The sequence below is a fragment of the Phascolarctos cinereus genome, unplaced genomic scaffold (assembly GCF_003287225.1).
Source record: "Phascolarctos cinereus isolate Bilbo 61053 unplaced genomic scaffold, phaCin_HiC Scaffold_3;HRSCAF=262, whole genome shotgun sequence".
NCBI lineage: Eukaryota > Metazoa > Chordata > Mammalia > Diprotodontia > Phascolarctidae > Phascolarctos > Phascolarctos cinereus.
The window spans coordinates 78,514,449-78,533,763 of record NW_027555736.1 but is presented as its reverse complement, the minus strand read 5'-3'; the positions used below and the strand labels follow the sequence as shown (position 1 = coordinate 78,533,763).

Here is a 19,315-nt window from a genome sequence, read left to right as displayed (position 1 = left end):
TGTACACAGGGCGGAAGATGGAAAGCTGACCGAGCTAGCCGGAGCTGCGGTGGGGGGCCCCGGAGGAAGGGGAAGCAATGGGGAGCCCCGCTCTCTCTCGCTCCAGCCTGGGCGGGGGTGGGAGGGCAGGGGTTTCCCCGCGGGGTCCCTCCGGGGCTGCGCCCGGGGGAGGGGCCGGGGCTCCGAAGCGAGGCCGCGGCAGGCCAGGGTCACTGCGCCCCCCACTGCCCCCGGGGCCCCACGGCTCGCTCCGCCCGGGGCGGGCCCTCCGGCCGCCAGCCCGCCTGCTCGCCCCGGGGCGGCCGCAGCAGAGTTCTGGGAAATCCCAGCCCCAGGGCGGGGGCCGCCTAGAGCTGCCGCCAGCGCCTCGGCCGCTTCCCGTCCCGACCGGACCGGACCGCCTGGCGGCCGAGACTGCAGAGGAGGGAAGGAGTAGGAGCAGAAGGAGGAGGAGACCCTCACGGCGCCCCCTCCCCCGCCCCCAGGCAAGTGGAGCAGCGCGTGGGCGGGAAAGCTAGGGGCCCGGAGGAGGCTAGGGCGGGCAGGTAGCTCCCGAGGGGAGGGAAAGCGTGGACCGGAATCGACGGAACCGGACTGGACCGAGGCGGCTCCGGCGGAGCGGGCACCCAGTCCAGCTCGGCCCCGAGGCGCTCCGCTCCTGGTGCTGGCGGCGTGGCCCGAGGCAGCCCCCGGGAGGGGAGGGGCCTGGCCCACCCACCCCCCGCGGGCACACCCGATGGGCACCTCAGCTGAGGAGGCACCAGCTAAAGAAACTCCCGCCCCCGCCCCGGTGCAACACTCGCGCGCGCGCACACACACACACACACACACACACACACACACACACACACACACACACACACACACACACACACACACACACACACACTGGGCGACCGCGAACAAGCCAGCGAAACTTAGGTGCCACACGCAACACGCATTCTGAGCACACACACACACACTCTCACACACACTCCAGGAGACAAGAACAAGCCAAAGAAACTTAGGTGTCACGCTCAAGTACACACTCAGCACACACACGCACCAGGAGACCACGAACAAGCCAGCGAAACTTAGTTGCAACATACACAACACACTCGCACACACACTGAGCACACGCACACGCAGAGACACTCTGGGGAACAGCGAACTAGCCAGCGAAACTTAGGTGCACATACACAACACCACACTCACGCGCACGTTCACACTCCCTTCCCCCACCCGCGGCATCGCTGGCCACAGGCTGCAGGACAACGATCCATCGATCGAACCCACGAGACCGTTCCTCCCCGCCGGGGTCCCTCGCGCGGGGCCCGGCCCAATCCCGTGGAAGGAACAGAAGCTGGGGGTCGTGGTTCTTCACCAGATCCGTAGGTGCCAACCATTATTTACGCGCGCGCGCGCGCGCGTGTGTGTGTGTGTGTGTGTGTGTGTGTGTGTGTGTGTGTGTGTGTGTATGTGTAGTGGGGGCTGGGTCAACCCGAGTGAAGTGGAGAAATTTGAGCTCAACAGGGAATGATCCTGGTAATTAAGGACCACCTGGTCACAGAGGTAACCCCGTGTGGGTGCAGGTGCTTGCTTTTTGAATGACACAACTACCTACCCTCACTCCTTGATTTCTTTTTCTATGTGAGATTGGTCTGTTGGGGAAAAGAAATAGGCAAGGTTGGTAGAGACTATGGCCACTTTGAGTATTTCAAGGAAAAAGTCTGGGGGAGGTGGGGAGGCTAGTTTCTGGAGAACTTTACTTACATCAGGACCCAGGAAATATAATGTTGTGTGGCTAGAAGACTAGCTGAAGGATTTTTCCCACCTTTGAAGTTCTTTAGTGCTATAGGCAGCTAGCTACCTACCTCATATTATATGTATGTGTGTGTGTGTATATATACATATATATACACATACATACACACACATTTCCATTTCTGAAGTAGAAGTTGTTATCAATGTGAAATCTGTAGCTAGGGTTAAATTCAAAGTGTAAAAAGTAAGCTTGTCTACCCCACCCCCCCAACAAAATAAGGATTGTCAAATATTTGGTTTAGCAAAAAGTGAACAGGTAGTATGATGAATGTTGGAGGGAGGGGGAAGGTAGGAGAAATAACTTACAGAATCCATTTGAAATAGAATTGTGTTTAGAGAAACATTGATTTAAACATGGTTTTTCAGTAACACATTGATCATGGGAATCTCCCTTCTGTTTTATCTGGATGTTCCAGTGCCAGTTTTCTGAAAATTCTGAAAGCTGCTTTCCAAATGGCCCTTGGAAGGGTTAGACTGCCTGAACCAAGGAGGCCTGGCAACTTTTCTTAAGGTCAAGACATTTGTGTAGAGTGCCTTAGTATCCTAGGACATTGTCGAACTCTTGTCCTGAAAGGAACATGATATAGAGGTCATGCCATATCCCACTAGAGCTAATGGATGTCCTGCTGTAATAATCTTATCCTGGGTATAAGATTCTGCTATCATGTTTATTTTTTTGAAGAGACTTTGATTTCATAGTGCACTGTACTTTAGAGAAAGAAAGAATATGGTTAGGATTATTCAAGGAAATGCATATTTACTAGTGGAACTACAAAGTTTGTCTATTTGCTGTCACAAAGAGGAATTCTCCTTTAAAAACTTGAGACTTGCTAAAGTTCATCAGTCTTGGCATCTGTGCCATGGGGCCATGAAATAGGTGAGACTGTACTAGAATGAAGCCCTTCCAGTATTTCTAGTAACTCCTTGGATGGAATCTGAGATGATGTTCCAAATTCTGCAGTATAGGGGGTTGCACTTTTCTTTGTGCTTAGAGTTATTAGTGTGAAAATCTTGTATTTACTTGAATTACTTTCTTTTAAAATCCATAGTGAGTTTGGACTTTGTATTCTAAAAAGCAATTAAAAAGAAAAATAAAAACAAATGTACAATGGTATTGTAGAATAGTTTTTTTAAGAAAGATTGTTCCTTTGGAGGCATGTATGGAAGTAAAGGGAACATTTTCCCATGTGTAGGTTAGAGGAGCCGTATTCAGAGTTAGTTCTGTTATATGTATAGACTGGCAGTCCTTCACTTACAAGCAGGCCATGCTAAAAACCTGTCATAGCTTCTGCCCTGTCTCTCACTCTTCCGTCCCTACTGTCTCCCATGCCTGCCAGATTTCTCACTGCTGCTGCTTTAGGAGCAGTTGTGAAGTGAAAGCAGGAATGGCTTAGGGTAACTGACTCACACAGTCAGCCCAATAACCTTTGGGCAAAGCTGACTTGCCTAGATGGTGGACTGCCTGTCCCCATGGACTTACTGTCTGAAAATTTTTACTTGATATTGTTATCCTGCCTGAAAACTTACTAATAGATTTTGATAATTCACTTATTTTATGCAAGTAATCTTAGGTTATAGGCAGGGCTTTCAGTCATTCACACACTGGTCTGAATTAATTCAGTGAGATTGCTTCCTAACACCTAGTCACAGAAACTGAGAGGTAGGTAATTTTGAAGTATGGAGACTTTGGGGGATTGGGTAGACTTAGTTGAAATGCCACATTGGGGAATTTAGGGCAACATGGAAACTATTCCTAGCCCACTGAAGGGGTATAAAAATATGGATGAAGAGATGCCAAAAACAGACTACCTATTTCAGAATTTTTCATAGGGTCTAACAAACTCAGGAAAGGGGAGAGAAAAGGGTTCCTTGCCCTTCTTTTCGTCAAGAAACTTTGTCCTGGTGGTGGTTCTGTCTTTAATTAGAGAAATGTCCTTAGGAAAGTAATTATAGCCTCTTTTACTTCAGTTTCCTCTTCAATAAAAGGAGTGAGTGGGATCTTTAAGGTCTGTTTCAGTCCTGAGAGTCTATGACTTCCTCCTTCTTGTATCATATGTATATAAATCATAGAACCCAGAATTCAGTCTGGTACTATTAATAATTTAATTCGGTTGCAATGTGACCTATCCTGGGAACCCTCCATCAATTATAATATTTATATAGGAAAAAATGTTCCTAGGTGTTGCCTATAGACAGATGCTGTTTAAAAAATGACTTGAATTTATCTGGGTACGGAGCTGAATGTCTTCTACCAAGGCAGATTTGCATCTTTTCTTTTCTGTGTAGTGTTAGTCTGGGACACTGAGAGGTAAGTGACTTTACCAGAGTCATAGTATGTCTCTGAGGCAGGACTTGCCTTAGAGGCCTGTGCTTTCTCCACCCACTATGCCATATTGCCTCTCTGTGTAGACAGTTGTTGCAAGGATAGTGATTTTTTAATTGTATCTTATAAAACAAATTACAGTTATTTTGACTTGTGGAATTTGTATGTCTTTATACAATTTCAGCATTAGATGTTTTGAAGAAAAGTGTGGGTAGATTGCTTAAAGGTAGTTAGGAAATGAATTAAGAATATTATAATATATCCATGCTTAGTGATTAGTTTTTTACTTTGTCAACTATTTTATTTTTTATCCCATTTCTGTGAGAGGGTAAGGGATTCTAAGCTTCTTTTTGTATACCTTCAGAGATGGGGATGGGAATTATCTCAGTTGTGGTTAAATAATTAGGAAAATTATTGAATTCTTTTGGGATTCCAGGATATTAGAGGGTTACTCTCCTGGAAGAACCTCAAGATCACAGAGGAGATAGTGTAATGGGCTTAATTTACTTTCTTTTACACTGTAGTCCAAACCTGCACCCTGGGGGAATCACAACGTCTTCTTGGGACATGAAAACAAGGACTAGGGATATCTTGCTTCCATTGTTTCTTTTGTCATTGGAACCTAAATCAACCTATGTCTACATATATACATTTATATGTATACATGTATGTGTGTGTGTGTGTGTGTGTGTGTATGTCATAAAAAGGAATGTAGATAATTTCTGGAGGATCCACTTGACAGAGTACTACCTTTTCAGATACATGTTAACATCCATCATGAAATAAACTGATTATGCTGGGGCCTGACCCTGAAGATTAGTTATTTGTATTCAAGGGAGAGGAGGTACATGTTGGGTGTGAGTTAGGATGTAATAATATTACCATTGAAGAATTGTGCATGGCAGTGGTATGAAGGAGAGATTTGTGATGGGAAAGGAGATGGGCTGTTCATGTAATGAGAGCAAGGGATAACTGATAGGTTGTGTGAACCATCAAGTCAAGAGATTTACAGGAAGGGTCCCAGCACTTTGCATGGGCTACCTGTAGAGTATTTCCTGGAAAACATGGACAGTTGTTGCATAGGACAACAAAATGTGAATGAATTGTAATCCACTTTGTTGGAGTACCCACTTCAGTGAGATGACAGATCATTGAAATATTGAAATATCAGTACCCGAGATGGAGAAAGGGGCAATTGAAGTGCTTTTCCTTCATCAATTCTAATTAAGCTCCTCCTACCTACCATTTTAGGTTTTGGGAAGGTAGAGGAGAAGTAAAGAAAGATTATTTGTGTTATATCTTGAATAGAATTTACAGCTACCAAAAAGAACATTGGATTATGTGTTATGTTCAAAATTGTTTTCAAAAATAAGATGTGAGAAGCCTGGTAAGCTTTTGTTACCTCTATGTAGTGGAACATATCTGAGTTCCTGAGACTGAGACTGAACTGGGTGTAGAAGGAATGTCTGTCCTGGCCTCACTTGCAGTTTCCACCCTTGTTCCTGCAATAGCCTCATTCTCTCACCACATGCTCTTGGCCCTAATTCCATTTTGGCTTCACTTTTTCACCTCTATTGCTTTACTGGCTTTGATGCACTCTTTGCTATCTACTCAGTGACTTTGCTCTTGGCCACTTCCTTCTGGGTCCAAAGCTAAAATAAATTGGAGATCCAAAATGTGGAGTTCTGCTGTGGTTTTGCTTTTGGATGTTGATTTTGTAGTTTTGTTACTGTTGCCTTTTTCAAGAACATGATTTTAGAATAATTTTGGTTTAAAATTCTGAGATTTAAATATCTTGATGTCTTTTCAGTGCTTAAATTTTACCTGTGCCAATAATGGACAGTTGACTTAGACCAAATACATGCAGATAAAAACAATTTCACATTATACAATCCTGCAGGAAGATGGTGAGGGAGGACCTTTTATTAGTTTACACATGAACTTTGTTTTGAATTTTTTTCCTAGATGAAAGCTGCAACTATAATAACATGATATGTACTTTGTAAACATTTGAAATGTCTAATATTTAAATGCTTTGTGAATGAAATAGGTGATATTTCTCAAATGTCATGAATTCTGATCATTAGAATAAGATTTGCTTCTGTAAATTGTGTAAAATTTTCATTAGCACAGTACTTGGCATAAAGCAAGTGCCCAATAAATTAATGGAAGATAACAGTCACATTAAACAATTTCATAGTAATTTGATTCCATGCTTACTTAATATCCAATGAGATGAATAATTTCTCATGTGATATAAATTAAGAGTTGAATAGTTCATTTCTGTCCAGTAGTATTTGGGATCATCCAGTTTTAAATTGAAACTGAGGTTAATTTTATGCTTTCTGTTTGTGATGCTTTGTATCATATGCAGCTAATATAGAGAAACCATAGTGTTCAGAATTAAGGAAATGTTGGAGGTAAAAGTCACCTCTTTTTTGATTACTTCATTTTAAACTCAAAGTATATAATATCAAGGACTTTGGAAAATCCCAGGGAGTGGAAAAATTCAGTGTGAAAATTCATATCCTACATATTATGAGCGTTAGGTATTGAATTAAGCAAACATACTTCAGTATGGCAGCATATTATGGTTTGCAACAGTATAAACTATGTTGTTGGAGCTGTTCCAAGCTACTATTTCTTCCAAAACAGATATTGAAACCACATTATTTTAAATTTAATGATTGCAGTTCAATTGATGATCATAATTTCTTCCAACCATCTCAGAGAACTTCAGACATTGATTAATAGCAGAGATTGAGTCTTTAAAAAATTTTTGTATCCCTATTTCCCATCAAAGAGTCTGTCATATAATTAAATCCAATTCAAAAAATACTTATGAAACCATTACTGTTTGATAGGAGTTGTTACCGTGAAGACAAAAAGACCCTTACTTCAAGGAATGTACATTCTATTGGGGGAGAACAAATATGTGTGTGTGTGTGTGTGTAAAGTAAATATAAAACAATTTCACACTATGAAATGTTTCATGGAAATACTAAGTAGGGTATTTTAATAGCTTTATACGTGAACTTATGTGTTTGTTTCATAGATGATAGTTGCAACTAAATTAAAATAATAGATACCTAGTAAACTTTTGACATAAGATTTAACACTCATGTATGAAATAAGTGACTATTTCAAAAGTGGTATGAATTTTGATTTTGACTTGTGTAAGATGTGGTGAAATGTCAGCTACTGGAAACTAATTTGTACCTGAATGATCCTAGTTTATTATGCTTCCATTCTTTTTGTCAAGGATGTGACAGATTGAAAATTCATAGTGGTAGGTAATGGTGAAACCATTGGCAGGAAGTGAAGGAAGGAGATGTAAAAGAAATAATAACAATTATTTTTGCCCAGAAAAGAAAAAAATAAAGAGTTTCATGCAAATAAATGCCTCAGAAAATAATTTTAAAATAACAAAGTGAAAACATTTAACCAATATGACACTATTGTAATATACAATATAATATAACATGATGTGATATAATATTGGTAAAGTAACAATGTAATTTCATGTGATGATGTAAAATATATTTACTTTGCCTGACCTTATAGTAGCAAATTAAAGTAACTTATTTTGGTATAAATATATTAGCATATTAAATAAATTAAGTATATGTCTACAGCACACTAACTGAAAATTGTATTTTGAACATAGTGCTTCACTATAATGAAGTTGTGGACTGGCTGACAACAGGTGATGTGTATGTTATTCAGAAGCTGGCAGGCTCAGATCAGATGTGTTACAGAGGGATGAAAAGAGATGGCTCACATTTCTAGCTATAGAATTATTAGCAATCCAGTGTATTTTTATAGAATGGGCTAGACCAAGTTAAGAAGTAAGGAGTGTACCATACTCAGTTTTTAAGAGAGACTGTAGGCTATTTAAAAAAATATATATGTAATCCAAAATATATTTTTATAATGCCTGTTTTTATGTAGTCTATTTACTCATGAATGTATGCTGTTTCATAGAATCATAGAATTTCAGAGCAGGAAAGAAGATGTCAGAGATCATTTAGTCTAATACTCTCATTTTCAGAAAAGGAAAATGAGACCTGCAGAAGATAAGGCACTTGGGCCAGGTCCCACAACTGTGAAAGGCCAGAATTAGAATCCATATGTCCTAACTATACACCATTGCCCTTTCTCCTACATACTTTGAACAATTAATTATAAGTTGTTAGTATTAAGGAAGGAAGAAGTAATGCAAATCACCTAGAATAGTGGGATAGTCAAAAAATCATTTATATTTAGTTTTGGAATATAACGTTATTTTTCCTTTTGGTTAAGAGCTGTCAGGAAATGGGTGGCATGTTTCATCATAGATGCTCTGGAATGGTAGATGGTCATTGCATTGATTAATTTGTCTCACTGTTGTTATTATCTTTGATGAAATTGTCTATTGTTTCTGTGATTAGTTCTTCAAACCTTCCCAGGTACTTTAGGATTGAGTTATTTAATCACCAATTAATTTTTATTTGTTTCTTCAGCTTGCTTCTTTATTAAATTATTTCTTATTCTGGCCTGCAGAAGATACATTTAGTATTTCTCCTTTTCTACGTTTATTTGTGAGCTTTTTGTAAAGGTGATATTTAATCTGAGGAAGATACATACTCACTTCTTTTCACCAGAAATCTATCATAACTAACTTTTCTAAAATTCTGTTGAGGTCTTTAAGTGTTTATTTTTTTGTTGGATTTGCTTAGGCTGAAAGGGGGTACATCGAGGTTCCACATTACTAAAGCCTTACTATCTTTTTTTCCTGTAACTCATTTAATTTTTCCTTTAGGTATTTATATGCTATGCCATTAGTGAATATGTGTTTAATATTGATTTTAATTCTTTGTCCATGATACCTTTCAGCAAAATGTAATTTCCCTGTTTATATCTTTTAATCTAGAATATTTTTACTGTTGCATTATCTAAGATCATGATTACTATTCCTGCTTTTTAAAACTTAGCTAAAGCATAATAGATTTTGCTCCAGCCTTTTATTTTAGTTCCATATGAAACTTTAAGTTTTAAGTGTTTTTTGTTTGTTTGTTTTTTATAAGCTACATATGCTGGATTCTGCTTTCTAATCTATTTTACTCTTCTCATTCACTTTATGGATCAGTTCATCCCATTGACATATACAGTAATTATTGTTAATTGTGTTTTCCCAGTCAGTCAGTAAACATTTATTAACTACCTGCTATTTGCTGGGCACCGTTCTAGGTACTGGGATAGAAAGAAATGTAAAAGACAGCCCTGCTCTCAAGGAGCTCACTGTCTAATGGTGGAGACAACATGAAAACAACTGTATGTGATAAATGGGAAATAATCAATGGAGAGTAAAGGGGAAGGTGCTAGAATTAAGGATGATCTAGCAAAGCTTCTTGTAGAAGGTTGGCCTTAAGGAAGTTGGGAGGCAGAGATGGTGAGGGAGAACTTCCCGAGCATGAGGGACATCCAGTGAAAATGCTTAGAGTAGTGAGATACTATCTTTTTTGAGGAACAGCGAGGAAGCCGGTGTCAGTGCATGGAGGCAAAGTGGGTAACGTATAAGAAATCTCAGATGATGGGGGAGCAGGAAGGTTATGGGGAGCCAGTGGAGTTTATGGGGAGGCAGGGTGACATCATCAGATCACCGCTTCAGGAAGATCACTTTGACAGCTGAGTGGATGATAGCCTGGAATAAGAAGAGATGTGGCAGGGAAACTAATCAGCAGGCTATCGCAGCAGTCCAGATGTGAGGCAGGAAGGGCCTGTTGTTTGTTCTTCGTACTTGCAGAGCACCAATGATATCACAGTGTTGGGGTCAAGGTACAGTGTGTTTAACTGTGGTTGATTGGTCCAATACAAGCCTAGAAGGCTCTACCACAAGTCGAGCACAAATAGTCTGTTTGAATATTTGTGATGGAGATGTCTCTAGATTTGTGCATCTCATGTTTCCTTTGTTCTACTGTGATTCTGCTTTGCTTATAGAGCACAGCACCTTCTTTGATGCAGGTACACCATGCTGGGCGGGTTATGTGTCAGTATCTCCCATGTTTCACAATTGATATTAAAGTTCTTCAGAGAGACCTTGAGAGTGTCCATGTACAGATTCTTCTGACCTCAGTGTGAGTGTGTGCCTCATGCAAGTTCTCCATAGAATAGTTTACCTAAAAATGTAAACCTATGTTTGGCATTCTGGCTTTGAGGCAACTCAACTCATCAGAGTTGTGTTCTTTGCAGTAGAGTTTGAATGCTTGGCAGTTCAGCTTGAGAAAGAACCTCAGTGTCTAGTACCTTATCTTGCCAGGTAATCTTTCAAATCTTAAGACAAGTCTAATGAAAGTGGTTCTGTACCAAGGTGGTGGCAGTTTTGGAGGAGAGAAGGGGAGACATATGTGTGACGTACTAAAGAAGGTAAAATCTCTCTACCTTTTTCTGTTATTTTTTTTGACCTATTTCCTGTCTCCTCTTTATAAAGAAGAAGAGGGTGGTGAGAGCACTAGTGCTCAAAGACCAAACGGCTTCAACTCTCCTTTCCCTCTTTTCTGCCCCTAACTTGGGACCCAATGACAGGTTCTTATCCTTTTAGTTTTAACCCTTCTTTGAGATTCATCCTCTTTACTCTACCTTCTCTCTATTTTGCCATTTCCTTTCTCTCCTTTCCCTCCTGTTTCCCTGTTAAGTGAAATGTATTTGTGCACCCATCTGTTTGTATCTTCTTCCTTCCTTTTACCAGTTCAGATGAAAGTGAGATTTAAGTGTTCCTTGTTTTCTCCACACCGTTCTCCTTGTTTGTTTAGTTTTCTGTTTGCATACTCCAATTATGTGAGATAGTTTCCCTTACCCTTTTGCTCTCTTCCCTCCCCCCTTTAGTATGTTCACTTTCCTTCCTTTTCCTTTCTACTTTTGAGATCATCAAAACATAGCAAAAGGCCTTGTGTTTTACTTAATTCTCTCAGTGACCCTTGATACTATTAAGGTTTTGAGGAGATATTTGTATTGTTGCCTCATATTGGAATGTAAACACTTCATTCTTGTTTAATTCCTTATGATTACTCACTCGTATTTATTCTTTTATGTTTTTCTTAACTCTTGGTCAGAGTTTCTAATCAGCTTTGGTCTTTTCATCAGAAATGCTTGGAAGTCACCTTTCATTAACGGCCCATCTTCCCCCCTGTAGAATTATACCCAGTTTTGCTAGGTCAGTTATTTTTGGTTGCAAGCCTGTATTTTTTGCCTTTAGTAATAATATATTCTAGTAATAATATATTCTCTGTACTCCTTTATGTTGTTGGCTGCTAAATCTTGGTCTCCTGACCGTGACTCTTCAGTACTTGAATTCTCTCTGTTGGCTTATAGTATTTTTTTCCCCTTCTTTGATTAGGAAATGCTACACTTTAACTATGTTATTCCCAGGAGTTTTCATTTTGGTGTTTTTTTCAGGAGGTGACTGACTGAGACTTTCAGCTCCTATTTTGCCCTCTGGTTCTAAGAGATTTGGGTAGTTTTCTAATTTCATGAGTTATTATATTGAGACTCTGTTTTGGAGGTATGGCTTTCAGTTATACAGTGATTCTTACTTCTCTCTTTGATCTGTGTTCCAGGTCACTTAGTTTTCTCAGTTTGAGAACTCTTATTTTTTTCTGCTTTTTCATTTAAAAAAATTTGTGTTAATTCTTGGTGTCTCATGGAGTCATTGACCACTCTTTGATCCACTCTAATTTTCAAAGAGTTATTATTTAGGTAAGGGAATCCTTGTGCTAAATTGTTAACTTTTTTTCTAGGTCTTTCCTCCATAGTTCTCTTTTCCATTTCTTTTATAAAATCTTTCCAAAACTCTTTTTAAAAACTGTTCATTTCTCCAGAAATTCTATTTCAAGGAATATATTTTTTAAGGCATTGCTCATACATGTTTTAGGGTCATTATTTTCTTCTAGGGTCGTATTTTTGGCATCCTTATCACCACAAATTTGATCACTGATGAGATTCTTTTTTTGTTTACTCATACAGCCTTAATTTCTGACTTTGGACTTTGTATTAGGGCCTGGCTCTGAATACTTCTGGAAGGAATGTGTAGGCATTGTTTGGTCAGTTTTGTTTTCTTTTGGGTCATGCTGTTATTTTTTGGGGGAGGGTATTGATTTCTGTGTTCTTTAAGGATCTCAGGAACAGTATGTTGAGGGCTGGGATCTCGCACATTTTCAGTGTACCTAAAGAGATCTGAGCTAAAGTAAAGTATGATTTCTGCCCTCCTTATCTGAACTTTGCAAGCCACTGACCGGGGCTTGTATTTGAGCAACATAGCTGTGGGCTTGCTCTTCATTGGAATTCTAATAGATTACTGCTGGAACTGTTGTCAGCAAGCTAGAAGTCTCTGAAGGGTCAGAATGATAGAAGTGCTGTTTCTCCCTTACTTAAAGCTCCCTGCCCTGGTTATTCAGTTGTAGACTTCATTGTGGGCTGGGGGCTGGATCTGAGTGCCTCATCTGTTCCTAGGGTCAGAGACACACAGATGTTGCTTGCCTCTGTGCCTGTTTCTTGTGCAGTACACAGCCTCAGGACTACGACCACTCCTTGCTGTGGTCTGTCACATCTAGTTTCAGTACCCTTCCTCAGTCCACAGTAGATTTGCCACTTAGCTTGGGGAGCCTAAGGGGATAGAACTGAAAGTGGCACCTCTTTCTGCTCCCTGCAAAGCATCAGGTCCCTACATGTTGGATCTGGGATCCCTTCTGGCCCTAGTGCACAGGCCCAAGCACTGGTTAAGTCTATACGTACCCTTCTGGCCATCTCTGCAAACCTCAGAATCCCAATGACAACCTGGATTGGAAAAATTATTCACTGGGATTTTTTCCCTTGTATTTCCCAATCAGGACTAACTCTTGTATTTTCTAGGTCCCTGTGGAGTAGTTCTGAGGTGGGAACTAGGATGTTCTGCTTCCTCCTACTCTGTGCCCCCTTGACTAGTACCTTACTTTTCTTTTCTATAGGCTAATGGTATTAAAAATATTGTGTAATTTCTGAATGTCCAACACCTAAGCTTGAGAGAAGCAACCTGAAAGTTTACTTTAAATATAAGTTCTTTGAGTACAAGGACAAAAGAAGGAAAGAGTACTGCATGTTAGGAAAATCTTTGACAGCCCATGTGGAGGATAGATTGGAGTGAGGAGATATATGAGGCAGAGAAACGAATTAGAAGGCTTTAATAATAGTCTAAAGATGATGAAGGCCTGATTTAGGGTTCTGGCTGTTGTGAGTGGTGACAAGGGGACACATAAGAGATGTTGCAAAGGAAGAAATGGAAAGATTTGGCAGCTAATTGGATATGTGGGTTCAATAAGAAGTTGAGGCTGACACTAAGAATGTGATTGTGGGTGACTTAAGAAGATGGTAGTGCCAACCCAAAGGAAGTAGGTTTTAGAGGGGAAATAATAAGTTCAGTTTTGGGCATGTTTGAGATGTCCATGGGATATCAAGTTTGAGATGTCCAAAAGACATTGTGTGGCTGTACTCAGGAGAGAGACTAAGTCTGGATATAGAGATCTGGGAATCATATACAGAGATAATAATTGAACCTATAGAAGCTGATGAAAATATAAGATAGCACACACAGGATAGATCCTTGAGAGGCACGCATGATAAGTGGGTACAACATGGTTGAAGAACCAGCAAAGATGACTTGGAAGGAGCAGTAGGGAGCACTGGGAGAGAGCAATGTCTAGAAATCCAAAGGGAAGGGAGTCTCCATTTGAGAAAGTTATCAGTAGTGTCAGATAATACAGAGATCAGTACAGCTGAAGATTTAGAAAAAACAATTAAAATTTACAGTTAAGAAGTCATTAATAGCATTTGGAATCAGCATTTTCTGTTGAATTATGAAATCTAAAGCTTAGAAGTAAGCGAGAGGAGACAAAGTAGAGGCAACAAGCATAGGTGGCTTTTCATAAGCAGAGAAAGGAAGATGAAATACAGAGGGATAGTTAGAGGGGTTGGTGGGATCAAATGAGGGGTGGTTTTTTTTAAACATCATTTCCTTCCTTTCCTTTTTTATTACTAAAACTTAAATACACAATAAAAAAAGGAAAAGAAACATTATAAACTTAAATATTGGAACTTAAATACAAAATAAGAAAAGAAAAAAACATGGGCACAGCAGAACATAAGAGAGGATTCAAAATATATAGCAATAAATTTCCATTTCAAGAAAGCCTGTATAATAAATACTACACATCGTGTTGAGAGCTGTCCATCTTTTCTTTGCTTCCTTGTAAGTTTTTTTTCTTTTTCATTCTCTATTGTGCACTTTTTATTTTGTTCTTTTTTCCTCCTTCCCTCCCTCCACAAAAGGCTACAATTAAGTGCGGATATATTTAGATATAGATATATATACACACACAAATATAAATATACGTACATGCTTGCATATATAGACACATACTTTCCCCAAATAAATTCTACTTCTGATCTTTGTTATTTTATTTGTGCGTATCTCTTATTTTCTTTCCTTCCTCTCTACTTTCTCTCTTTCTCTCTCTCCGTGTATATGTATACCTATATAGGTATGTATGCATGTGTATAGAAACACACATACATATATACATATACTTGTTTTTAAAATGTGTTTATGAACAACACATTGCATGTTTTGTTTCTTATGTAATGTGTCACTTTTTATTGGATTTTTTCACATTTAAAGTTATAAGAGTTAGGTTTGTATTTCCTTTCTTTGTCTCTAATATTTTCTTTCCAAATTAGGGGTTTTTCCCCCCCTCTTCCTCAGGGTCTTTGTCTCTTCAATTATTTTAGCTTAATCTACTTTATCTATCTTGATCTCTCTGTTTATTCTACTTAAAGGCAGCTGATGGTGTAGTGGATAGAGTGCTGGACCTGGATTCAAGAAGTCTGGAATTTAAATCTAGCCTCAGATCTAGCCTCAGACACTTAATATCTGTATGACTCTGGGCAAGTCACTTAATCTTTTTCTCGGTTTCTTCTAGCCTCAGACACTTAATATCTGTATGACTCTGGACAAGTCACTTAATCTTTTTCTCGGTTTCTTCAGCTTTAAAATGGGGATAATAATAGCACCTATTTTGCATAGTTGTTGTGAGGATCAAATGAGATGGTATTTGTAAAAATGTGCTTAACATAGTGCTTGGCACATGGTAGTTGCTGTGTTATTATTCCCTTATCCATTTCCCCCTACTTTTTAAAGAAACCCTATTCCCATTGGCTCTCTTCCTATATATTCAACACCATCTTCTCCACTCCTCCATTTGTTACCTTGGAGTTTTGCTTAACTTGTTAGTTCCTTTTTCTTTTTTTCTTTTATCTAATTATTTAATTCTTGTCATTTTCCCCCCCTCTCAGTTAAGAAGTTAAGTACAATTCCCCTTCTTTCCTCACTTTGAATTGTTTGATTTTGTTAGTTTCACTTCTTTTGCTTTAAAAAAAATATTTCTTTCAAATTCTTTATTATTTTTCTCCCTTTTTGTCATTTAGATTTTTAATCTTTGATTCATGGCCTTGTACTCATTTAGTCTTTCTTTAGTTTCTGTGTTGTTCATGGAATTATAATTTCCAAAATACCGATTTTGGGTTCTCTCTCCTAAACAGTTTCTGAGTTATTACCTTGTAGATCTTGCCCCCTACATCTCATTTTTCTGTGGTATCCCACTCTTAGAAACACCAGTCTTTGTAGTTAGCTGGTAGAGAGGATATTGTTCCATGGCAGAAATTTTCCTATGTCCCTGATCATGTAATTCATTATTTTTTTTTTATGCAATTCATTATAAATCATCCCCATCATTGTTTCTTTCTACCCTTTGCAATGCTGTCTCGTCCATGGGTGCGAGGCTTCCCCTTTACTTGGTGTTATTTACCCCCAAGAGCTCTGAGTCAAGGTGAGTAGATTCTCTAAGCATCAAATACCTACATATTATACTTATCATAAGGTCCCCATTTCCCTCTGTATAGTATCTCTTTTCTCCCCCTAGAGTGATCTTCAGTGGTTCCCCCTCCCATCAATGAAACAAGAATTTCTCCTTTCTCTCCTTTTCAATCCCTCTTTTCCTCTTCACCTATTCTGTAGGTTCTTTTCTTCCAGAGAGATGACAGGAGTCGATTTCATTTCATTGTTAAGCTTTAACTTGATTAGGATGATCATATATTATCCTTTATTTTCTTTGCTTTTTATTGCCCTCTCATTAAGTTCTATAAAAACACTGACTTATTTTTAAGTGGGGTATTGTGAAGTTTAGCCCGTGTTTTAGACCATTTTCTCCATGATCATTTCTGTTTGCCTTCTGCTTTCACCATGTCCTCCTTATGTACTTTTTGAAAGAAATCTTTTAATGGGCTCTTTCTTTTAACTTTATTGTTGTTGTCCTTGATTGCTGTATATTTCAGCAGCTCAGTTAATAAAGATTTGTTAGGTGCCTATTATTGCCAGGCTGTACTAAGTTCTGAGAATACAAAAAAAGCAAAATATAGTTTGTGTACTCAAGGACCTTTCAATGTAATGGGGGAGACAGCATTCAAACAACTGTGTGCAAACAAGCTATGTACAGGATAAATTGAAAATAACCAACAGAAGGAAGGCAGTAGAATTAAGGGAGGTTAGGACAAGCTTGCAATAGAACATGGACTTTTAGCTGAGACTTAAAGGAGTCCAGGGAAGCCATAGATAGAGATGGAGAGAAAGGGAGAGGTAGAAGCATTCAAGGTGTGAGGGACAGCCAGTGAAAATGCCCAGAGTCAAGATATAATGTATCTTGTGCAAGGGACAAGAAAGAGGTCAGTGTCACTGGATTGCAAAGAATGTGAGGTCATGGTGTAAGATGTAAGAAGACTGGAAAGGTGGGGAAAGGGCTTTAAATGCCAATGATTTTATGTTTGATCCTGGAGGAAACAGGGAGCCACTGGAGTCTATTGAGGGGTGTGTATGACATTGTAAAACCTGCACTTTAGGAACATTACTTTTGACAGCTGAGGGGAGAACAGACTGGGGTGGAGAGAATGTTGGCAGAGAGACCAACCATCAGACTATTGCAGTTGTCTAGGTATGAGGCTAAGAGGGCTTCCACAAGGGTGGTAGCAGTATCAGAGGAGAGAAGAGGACATAAGGGAGAGATGTTATGGAGGTTAAATCAATAGGCCTTTGCAACAGGTTGGACATGGGGGGTGAAAGAGAGTGAGGAGTCTAGGTGGTGCCTAGGTTGAAAGCCTGGGTGACTGAGAAGATGGTGACGCCCTCAAAAGTAATAGGAAGGTTAGGAAAAAGAAAGTATATGTGGGGGAAATAGTTCAGTTATGGACATGTTGAATTTAAGATGTGTACAAGGTAGTGGGAGATGTCCAGTAGGCAATTAGAGACTGGAAGTCAGCAGAAAGGTTAGGGCTAGATAAGTATATTGAAGAATCATCAGCATAGAGATTATAATTGAATCCATGGGAGTTGATGATCATCAAGTAAAATAGTGTATCCCTGTGGGATACCCAAAATTAGTGGGGATAGTTAGCTATATGAAGATCTATCAAAGGAGACTGAGAGGTGTTTATACAGATAGGTAGAGAACCGAGAGAGTACTGTCTCAAAAACTTGGAGAGAAAGTAACAAGAAAAAGAGGTTGATCAACATTGTCAAAGACAATGTTCAAGAAGGATGAGGTTTGAGAAAAGGACATTAGATTTGGCAATTAAGAGACTGTTGGTAATTTCAGAGAGACTAGTTTTGGTTAATGATGAAATAGGGAGCCAGATTGTACAGAGTTAAAAGAGTGAGAGGAAGAGAATTGGAAACATCTATTATAGATGACTTTCTCAAGAAGTTTAGTCACAAAATGGAGGAGAGATAAGGAGATTATAGATGGTGAGGATGGATGGATCAAGTGAGAGTTTTTTGAGGATGGAAAGACATAGGCTTGTTTATAGGCTTTAAGGAAGCAGTCAGTAGACAGGTAGAGATGGAAGATAAATGAAAGAATGGGGATGAAGGGGAGGCAACCTGCTAGAGTAGATGGAATGGAATGAGATCCTTTCCTGTTTTTCCATTGCCTAGGCCCCAGGGTGTTTGAAAAGCAAATAATTTCTTTAGGTCTGGTTTTCTTTGTAGGAATGCTTTGAACGCCTTTTAATTTAATATCCATTTTTTTTTCTTTAATGGTTAAGTTCAGGTTTGCAGGGATTGTTCCTCCTGGGTTGCATCTTGAGCTTCTTTGTTTTTTGGAACACATTTTTCTTTTGCCTCCTGCAGTTTCTGTGGATGTGGAATACTCTTGTGTTATTCAACTTTCCTTTATATTTGGGTTATGGATTGTTTGTAGAATTTGTCATTGGACCTTTGATAGACTTAGCTCTTCTCAGCAATACAATGATCGAAGACAGTTCCAAAGACTCATGATGGAAAATGCTGTCTACATCCAGAGAAAGAACTATGGAGTCTGAATGCAGATCAAAGCATACTATTTTCTCTCTCTTTTCTTTCTCATGGTTTTTTGCTTTTGTTCTGTTTCTTCTTTTACAACTAATGTGGAAACTAAAAAAAAAGAATGTGTCATTGGAATTGTTAAATCTAGCACTGTATGTCTTGTAGTTTGCGGTCTGGGCTTTTTTTTTTCTTCCTCTTATGGTGCTCTGTTGATTCTTTTGATTGGTATTTAGTTTTCTGTGTTTAGAAGTTTGGGGTAGTTTTCTTGTATTATTTCTTGCATCATGGTATTTGGGTTTTTTGACTTGTTATATTCTTGAGAATATTAATCTTTAAGTTGTCTCGACATCTTATCTTTGAGATATATTTTGCTTGTATGATCATGTTTTCTCATAATGTTATTAATTTTTTCTACTCTTCTTCCAGATTGTCTTTCAGTTCTGTATATTTGCATTCCCAATCAGCTATTCTGGTTTTTTTTTGCTTCATTAGTGCGACTTGCCACCATGGATCAGGTTTTCTATTCTGACTATTTCTATTGTGCGGGCCATAAAATTCTGCTTTCAAAATTCTTATATTGCTTTTAAATTCTGGAACATTCAGGAACATCCTGCATAATGGTTCCATGCTGTCTTAGAGATCTGCTGGGTTCTTTGCCTCATCAGGTGTTGATTCATTTTACTTTCTCTTGCACTATTTATTCAAAGATGTCTAGACTCTTTTAGCTGATCTGGAGGCTATATATTTTCTTCTGTATTAATATCTTACCT

At 39.1% G+C, this 19,315-nt stretch overlaps 1 protein-coding gene across 1 annotated transcript in view; it reads left to right on the top strand.

The window, feature by feature from the left end:
* The first annotated feature begins 779 nt into the window (after positions 1-779).
* Positions 780-19,315, top strand: part of PLCE1 (phospholipase C epsilon 1) — a 339,193-nt gene continuing 320,657 nt past the window's right edge. The window contains exon 1 of the mRNA XM_020964068.2: positions 780-1,370. The gene's annotated coding sequence lies outside the window, so the exon portion shown is untranslated. The remainder of the gene's footprint in view (positions 1,371-19,315) is intronic.